Genomic DNA, 9,597 nt, shown 5'->3' with positions numbered 1-9,597 from the left:
AAAGACCAGATTACATAGCTAGTGATACAGACTTCTGCATGATGACAATGCTGTCTTTTGCCACTGTAATTGATTTTCTCCAGTCTGGTCTTAATAAAACTTGAAAAAGTATATCTGTTTTTTTTTTATTTTTATCACTTTGGGGACTAGTGTGTAAGTGTGTGTTTATCAACACACACTTACGGAATACAGTTCAATCGAACGGAATAGGTATCGTCTCCGAGAAAAAACTGAGCCCGAGGTTTTCGCTAAGGGTGTTGCTAAGCAATGTGACGTAACCTGACAACGTTAGTTGTACTGGCACGCTTTCTGAAGGGCACTTCAATGTTAAACAGTACGTTATTTGCTAAACAATCGAGTGCTAGGGCGAAAAAAAGAAGTTGACGGAAAAAATCACTACCAAGATATTCTGGCTGTTGATTTTCACCTTACGATGCACCAGGGCGCCCTGGATGCACAGCAAACTCAAGCGTGGTTTCCTAGCTACTGACGTATTCTTATCGAGGTCAAGAGGACTTTAACCCTTGGGAGAAGGGGGCGTATCCCTGACGAGCTGAATCTTGGACAGTCTGAGTTTGCACACGGCGCGTTTTACTTTTTTTTCGGCTTTTAAATATTTTTTAAATATCAACATTACGATGGCCGAGTGTCACTTGGACATTATGCCATAAATTGGTCAATTTCAGGTCTATTTATTTGAACTTTTGGAACAAAAAGAACCTGGAAAGATCTGGTTTAAAAACCTACCCGTATAAATGATGAGTTGGTTGACCTCGTCACCACACAGCCTTTAAAACAATCGTTCCTAATACGTATATGGTATGCATGAAATCTTATCTGAGCAAGAGCAAGACACCTTTAACCTTTTTTCTTTCTACGATTTAAACCCATTTCCACGAAAGCTAAAAATTCCTCATTATTTGTTGTGGTTTAGTTATGAAATGCACTTGTCAAAAAAATACCTTTCAACGGATATGTCAGACAGGGTATGCCTGCCCATATGTGGCAATATTTAATCCTTGTTTATTTACATTAAATTTAAACTTACTTTCCTTTAAATTTAAACTTCATGTCCAAAATTTATTTCAATTTAAACCAAATTCCTGTTTAAACTCAATATATTTGATTTAATACTGTAGTGAAATCTATTCAATCCTAATTTGAATTATCGTTTAAACTTTTTACATTTTAATTTAATCTTTTTTTAATTTAAATTTAAACTTTTAGAATATTTCTTTAAACTGATAAAATTTGATTTAATCCTTGTTTTTTTTTTCATTTCAATTTAAACTTTTGAAATTTTATGTAAACTTTCGAATGATTCTATTTAATCTTCCTGGGGCGAGCTCGGCCACTGGCGGCCATTTTGTTTTGTTTTGGCGCGCTTTAGATTTATCGTCGATCGTCAGTAAATATGGACGAAAGCACCAAAGGAAGAATGTCCAATTTACTGAGCGAAGCATCCAGGCTTTTGTCTTCGTCCTCCAGCTCTGCTGCTACGAACCCTGCTGTGAATTTGAGTCGTACCGCAGGCGACGATCAGTGAAACTCTCAAGCGTGCTCAGGGAATCGACTGTGGACTACGGACTGCGGACTACGGACTGGGTATAAAACACGGACTGAAGTATAAAATACGGACTCAAAGTACGGACTTAGTATAAAATACGGACGACGGTATAAAATGCGGACTAAGCGTATAAAATGCGTCTAAAAGCGAACCACGGCTAGAAATAACGAGATCTCTTCAAGGATGTATACTTGACAAAAAATTATTATTGTTCGCGCCAAAACTGTGCGGATGACCCCATGCAACGCATTTTAGATGGGGTCATTCACATTCTCGAAATTTATTATTCCTTGTTAAAACAGCAGCTCGATATCGCGATTCAAAACTCCGGTTCCAAACTCGAATGTTGAGGGGATTATCGTCTGGATTCACGCAACAGACACGTCCGAATTTTGCCAAAATTTGCTTGTTTTCGCTACACTAAGTCACTAACACACGGTCACGTTTCGCCATTCGGCTATTCGCTTATTTAAACGCCCCTCAGACTCCTGAAATACCAGGTAGGTACGAAATTTCAAGTACTGAACAGGCTAAAAAATCTACTGGCAGAAGAGAAACATACGGGTATACCAGGCACGATTTACGTTTTTAATTTTTGTGTAAGCCCTGCTGTAAGCCGGCTTACAGGCTTACACGAATAATTTATCACCTGTGCCAAGATTACGAGATGGAAAAAAGTAAATTGGTAGCTTTCTTGCCTGAGGTTAGGTTAGGGATTCGTCTGTTGCCATGGCAACCAATTTATCTTTTCCCAATTCCCCCCATAAATCCTTAGTTCGAAATCTTATTCTAGCCCACATGGAATTACAGGCTTACAGGCCTACAGGCTTACAGGCTTACAGGCTTACAGGCTTACAGAGTTACAGGCTTACAGGCGTACATGCTTACAGGTTTACAGGCTTACAGGCTTACAGGCTTACATGCTTACAGGGTTACCAGGTTACAGGCTTACAGGCTTACAGGCTTACAGGTTTACAGGCTTACAGGGTTACAAGGTTACAGGCTTACAGGCTTACAGGGTTACAGGATTACAGGCTTACAGGCTTAAAGGCTTACAGGCTTACAGGGTTACAGGATTACAGGCTTACAGGGTTACAGCTGCAGGCTTACAGGCTTACAGGCTTACAGGCTTACAGGCTTACAGGCTTACAGGCTTACAGGCTTACAGGCTTACAGGCTTACAGGCTTACAGGCTTACAGGCTTACAGGCTTACAGGATTACAGGCTTACAGGCTTATAAGCTTACAGGCTTACAGGCTTACAGGCTTACAGGCTTACAGAGTTACAAGCTTACAGGCTTACAGAGTTACAGGCTTACAGGCTTACAGAGTTACAGGGTTACAGGCTTACAGAGTTACAGGCTTGCAGTCTTACAGGGTTACATAGTTACAGAGTAACAGGCTTACAGGGTACAGGCTTACAGGCTTACAGGCTTACAGGCTTACAGGCTTACAGAGTTACAGGCTTACAGAGTTACAGGCTAACAGAGTTACAGGCTTACAGAGTTACAGGCTTACAGAGTTACAGGCTTACAGAGTTACAGGCTTACGGGCTTACAGGCTTACAGGCTTACAGAGTTACAGGCTTACAGGCTTACAGGCTTACAGAGTAACAGAGTTACAGGCTTACAGGCTTACAGAGTTACAGGCTTACAGACTTACAGAGTAACAGGCTTACAGACTTACAGAGTTACAGGCTTACAAGGTTATAGGCTTAAAGACTTACAGAGTTACAGAGTAACAGGCTTACAGAGTTACAGGCTTACAGGCTTACAGAGTTACAGGCTTAAAGGCTTACAGGCTTACAGAGTTACAGGCTTACAGGCTTACAGGCTTACAGAGTTACAGAGTTACAGGGTTACAGAGTTACAGGCTTACAGAGTTACAGAGTTACAGGCTTACAGGCTTACAGGCTTACAGAGTTACAGGCTTACAGAGTTACAGGGTTACAGGCTTACAGAGTTACAGGCTTACAGGCTTACAGAGTTACAGGGTTACAGAGTTACAGGCTTGCAGTCTTACAGGGTTACATAGTTACAGAGTAACAGGCTTACAGGGTACAGGCTTACAGGCTTACAGGCTTACAGAGTTACAGGCTTACAGAGTTACAGGCTAACAGAGTTACAGGCTTACAGAGTTACAGGCTTACGGGCTTACAGAGTTACAGGCTTACAAGGTTATAGGCTTACAGGCTTACAGAGTTATAGGCTTACAGGCTTACAGGCTTACAGGCTTACAGGCTTACAGAGTAACAGAGTTACAGGCTTACAGTCTTACAGAGTTACTGGCTTACAGACTTACAGAGTAACAGGCTTGTAGACTTACAGAGTTACAGGCTTACAAGGTTATAGGCTTAAAGACTTACAGAGTTACAGGCTTACAGGCTTACAGGCTTACAGGCTTACAGGCTTACAGAGTTACAGGCTTAAAGGCTTACAGGCTTACAGGCTTACAGAGTTACAGGCTTAAAGGCTTACAGGCTTACAGAGTTACAGGCTTACAGGCTTACAGGCTTACAGAGTTACAGAGTTACAGAGTTACAGGGTTACAGAGTTACAGGCTTACAGAGTTACAGAGTTACAGGCTTACAGGCTTACAGGCTTACAGGCTTACAGAGTTACAGGCTTACAGAGTTACAGGGTTACAGGCTTACAGAGTTACAGGCTTACAGAGTTACAGAGTTACAGGGTTACAGAGTTACAGGCTTACAGGGTTACAGGTCTACAGGGTTACAAGCTTTCAGGGTTTCAGGTTTACATGTTTTAATAGAATTTCTTACAACATTTTATTGAAAGTTAGTGACTGTTTTGAGCATCCTCAATTTCCCTGGGGTTTGGCATTTAAACAGAAAGTCTCAGCTAAATTCAAATAGTAATTTTAAATGCACGGCTAGTACGACAACACTTGTATTGGACAATTTATTTGGCCGATATTTCGACTAGTCAACTAGTCTTCTACAGGGCCAGAGCTGGAGTGAGATAAAACTTAACGGCTCCTAAAATTTGAATTAAAGTATACAGGTGGATAATACGTAACACGATAGGCATATAAGGAAAAAGCATAAAATACAGCGTCGAGGGTGTAATATATACGTATAAAGAAAATAAACGCACTAATAATATATAAAAGATGGGGGAGAAGTAATGTAATAATTATAATAATAATAATAATAATAATAATAATAATAATAATAATAAAAATGAAATAAAAATGAAATAAGAGTAATAATAAACTTAACTAAATTTCATAATTTATAACGATTTATAGATATAACAGATCACTGTTCAGAGCGTCTATTGAGGCCATTAGGTTTAAGAGTTTTGCCTCGGTCTATGAGATATGCTTCTCTGCTTTGCGACGAGAAGTACTTTTAGTGGGTAGCAATTCAAGAGGAACTAGAGACATGTCTGATGTGCAGTGACCTGGCATGTTAAAATGAGTATGGACTGCAGTGGCTGCTTTTTTGTGACTTGGATTATTGCTGGCCAGCCTGTGCTCAGTGAAACGTTCCCGAAGAGTTTTTGTTTCTCCTACATATTGTTTATTACATCTTTTACATTCTATCATATATACAAGGTTAGTTGAGTTGCATGTTATGTGATATTTAATCTGTCTGACTTCGCTAGTACTGCTGAAGGTATATGTAGTTTTGCTATCTCGGTTCGATGTGGGGCAAGTGAGGCATCCATGATTTGAGTTACAGCGGTAGGTGCCGGGTGGCAGCTGACTGCATTGGTGAGGGCTTTTAAGTTTCGCTCGGACGAGTAAATCTCGAAGGTTGGGAGAGCGCCGGTAAGATACCACGGGTGTTTCTTTGAAGATTTCTTTACAGTTGGAAGAGGAGTTAAGAAGAGGTTGTTTGTTGTGAGGTATTTTCTGAATGTTACGAAGTGCTGGATTACTAAAGGAGCTCTATCAGATCGTGTTTCGCGAGTGTGTTCCTGCAAAGACTCTTCCCGTGATACCAGGCGTGCTCTGTCGATTTGTTCTGAAATAAAGCGTTGTTTGTAGTCTCTTTTAACTAGATATTGCTGAAGTTCTTTAACGCGATGTTCAAAAAAGTTTTCAGTGGAACAGATTCGGCGTAGATGTAGAGCAAGACTGTAAGGACTGTAAGGAATTGACCGTTTTGTATGATATGGATGACTTGAGGTGCATGTTCAATAACTACTGATCTGTAGGTTTAGAGTATAGGTCGGTTTCTATTTTTCCATTGTTGAGGTGAATGTTGACGTCGAGAAACGGAATGGAGGTGGTCAAGCGTTCACTGGTGAATATTATAGTGTGGTGGATATTGTTAAGATGTTTTATGAAATCATCAAGCTTGTCTTCTCCTAATGTCCAGATCATAAAAATATCGTCAATATACCTCCACCAAATACAAGGTTTGTCCGCGTACGAATCAGGTGCCTTTGTTTCAAAATCGCCCATGAATAAGTTGGCAAATGCTGGGGCCATTCTTGTTCCCATCGCTGTATCGTGCAGCTGCATGAAATGTTCGTTCAGTGTTAAACTCGAAGTTGTTCATATTCAGAATAATGCGTATCAGGTCACAGATAGCTTCAGTGCGTAAATCTTTTTGAGATCTTGGTTCTAAGGCTTTTCTACAGGCATTGATACCTTCATTAGTAGGGATGTTTGTGTAAAGCGAGGAGACATCTAAGGTAACAAGGATAGCGTTCGGAGCTAGGGAGTTTGAAATAAATAAATATAAGAGAGTCCAAAAATATATTGACGGACTACTCAAAGATAAAGCTATAGATAAGAACAATTATAAATATCTTTCTCCCGTCAATCCCAGACCTGGCCGCTTCAATATAATTATTACCTAAACTACATAAACAAGGGCATCCTGGAAGACCTATCGTTTCAGCAAACGGACATCCTACTAAAAAAATCTCTAAATTCGTCAGTTATCATCTCAATCCTCTGGTGCAAACACTACCATCGTATATCAAAAATACTACACATCTTCTTAAAAACTCAAACAAACCACTGATCTCCCTCCTACGTCAGTTACCATAGAAACCACAATTTATTAAAATTCATGAGGATTTTCTTGTTTTTTTTGTCTGTTTGCCATATTTTATCAGCAGATACCATGATTTTATCCAGTGGTACCAATTTGTTTATCCAGCACAAAAATTGTGTCGTTTCGAATTAGTAGGACTCTAAAGTTTTCCGTTCCTTCTGGAAAAGAACACATTTTAACCAGTCAATAGTTTAAGGGATCGACATGTTCGTCTCGCATCTAAAAATTAACCCATTTCCTTACTTCTCTGTGCAAATTGACCGTTATATATATAATAGTTTCTTCAGTGGCTGCGCCGAGTCGTCTGCACAAAATTAAGAACAACATCGACGCCGTACCTACCGCGAACTACGAAAAAGTCTAGAAACAGCATGAGCAGACTATTTGCAAATTAGGGCCGACATTCAAACGGCTCTGTCCACAATAACCTGGGTAAATTTGAAAACGGAGAAATTTGAAAACGGCCGTATAAAATGTTTTCCGTCCACATTAATCCGGAGTAAGTTTGAAAACGATACACTTCATTGCATGCAGCTTTACAACGCACGCCTTTTGTTCTGACAGAGTCAGCGTTTTCGAAAAGCTCCGTTTTCGCCACCCACATTACATCACCTGGCCGGATTTTTTAAAATTTCTCCACTTTGGAGATCTTTTGGAAATCTCCGTTTTCGGTGACCAAAAAGGCGGACCGTTTCAGTGTGGACGGTTGGCCTATCCGGAGAGAAAAAATATGTTTTCATTCAAATTTACCCGGTTTAGTGTGTACAGGGCCAAATTTTCCGAGAAAATTATAAGCATAAAAAGGGAGGAAAAAACAACTTCAGTCCTTATTTAAACATATTTTATTTGTACATGTAATAAACGTGCATTGCTTTTCGAAAAGAGCGAGAAAACGTACTTCGCGGGAGTCACTTGTCTGAAAATGTCATTTTCTGCTAACTAACTGAAATATGAAAATGGAACTTGGCACCATATCCGGAACTGACCAGTATGTAAATGTTTATATTCCTACAGAGTTTGGTGCTTGTATCAAAAACCGCGCAATTCAGGAGCTAAGCCGCCGGACTATACAGGCTTACAGGATATCCTCAAACGCGGAAATGTAAAATCTGTTTTAAAACGCGAAATGCAAAATACCCTAAACACATATATTGATGTAAAATAAACTTTTTGGTTAAATCGAGGCGTCGACATAACAAAAAAACAAGAAAAATAAATTGGAAGAATAACAAAGTTTGGTTAAAGAAGATAACCTCTACGAACAAATTTGCAGACGATGCAGTAGAATCATTGCGCCATATTGCAAGTAATCTGGGTAATCCACTTAGCATATTGTTGGATTATTTTAACATGGTATGTCAATTTAATGGAAAAAATCATATTCCTGAAACAGAAACATTACATTCAGAAGTGAGCATGATTTCAGAAAGCTCACCCAGGGCTGCTTCCAAAGAGTGCGTAAATACCTTACAAAGCACTTTGTTTTGTTTATTTGCTTTTTTTACTGTTTCACTATTCCGTGTTTACAATATTCCGTGCCGTTTTGTCATTCCTCCCAGAAGGGTCACCTTGCATATGAGTTCTTTCGTTAGATTCAACAATGTCCAGTTAAATTTTAGAAATTTGTTTTAACTACACTGAGCACCCGTTTGTTAACCCTGTAAGCTTGTAGCCCTGTAACTATGTAAGCCTGTAACTATGTAAGCCTGTAACTCTGTAAGCATGTATGCCTGTAAGCCTGTTAGCCTGTAAGCCTGTAACTCTGTAAGCCTGTAAGCCTGTAACTCTTTAAACCTGAAAGCCTGTAGCTCTGTAAGCCTGTAACTCTGTAACTCTGTAAGCCTGTAACTCTGTAAGCCTGTAACTCTGTAACTCTGTAAGCCTGTAAGCCTGAAACCTTGAAACCCTGTTAGTCTGTAACCTGTAACCTCGTAAGCCTGTAAGCCTGTAAGTCTGTAAGCCTGTAAGCCTATAACCTTGTAAGGATGTAACTCTGTAAGCCTGTAACTCTGTAGCTCTGTAGACATTTAAGCCTGTAAGCCTGTTAGCCTGTAAGCCTGTAAGCCTGTCATTCCATTTGGGGCTAAAATAAGAATCCAAATTAAGGATTTTTGGGGGAAAATGGGCATGAAGAAATTGGTTGCCATGGCAACATACGGATCCTTAACCTATCCTCAAGTAAGAAAGCTACCAATTTACTTTTTTACATCACGTAATCTTGGCACAGGTGATAAATTAATCGTGTAAGCCTGTAAGCCGGCTTACAGCAGAGCTTACACAGAAATTAAAAACGTAAATCGGGCCTCATTTGCATACGGGGAAAAAACGCCTGTCATGCAAATTAAGGTTGTTTGTCAAATTCTCACGTGCCTGCCGTCTTTTTTCCCTCTTTCGTCTTTGCAAGGAAAAAAAAAGTCCTGAACGCAGGTTACTTGAGGCTGGCCAGACAGTTTTTATAATAACGGTAAAAAAACGGTAAAAAAATAACGGTATTAAAATAACCGTAACTCGAATCATAAAGGGAGATCAAAAAAGGTTTGAGATGTCGGGAGTGCGAGTTAGCGAGGGTAATAAATTATTAGACTGAAAAAAAATCGGAGAAGATTCGAGTTTAGCAGGAGGTTCGAGTTATCTGTAATGAAATCGACATTATATAAAGTTTTGAGTCGAGCCTCTACTGCAACCCGATCCAAGAATCGAAGACAAAAGCGAAGGAAACAAAAACAAATTTTAAGTTCCTCACAAATGGAGGAATTTAAAGGTGTTTTGACAGTACTTTGCCGTAAGCTACGAGCAGGCTTTCTGCAGGAAAAAGGCTAACTTTATTGAGGTGAGACAACTTTGATGACTACAGCCTTGCTTCTAGTTATTTTTAAAATCAGGCCACGTTTGTAAGCATTTTGCATGCTTAGTCCGCATTAATTTTTATACCGTAGTCCGTGTACAACAGCGCAATACGAGTCGACAACGATTACAAAGGTTACATAAGCCGTTTTGGC

This window comes from Oculina patagonica, chromosome 4 (assembly GCF_052425735.1).
Source record: "Oculina patagonica isolate OP01 chromosome 4, crgOcupat, whole genome shotgun sequence".
In the NCBI taxonomy this organism is placed as follows: domain Eukaryota; kingdom Metazoa; phylum Cnidaria; class Anthozoa; order Scleractinia; family Oculinidae; genus Oculina; species Oculina patagonica.
The sequence above is the reverse complement of the archived record's forward strand: the minus strand, read 5'-3'. Positions refer to the sequence as shown.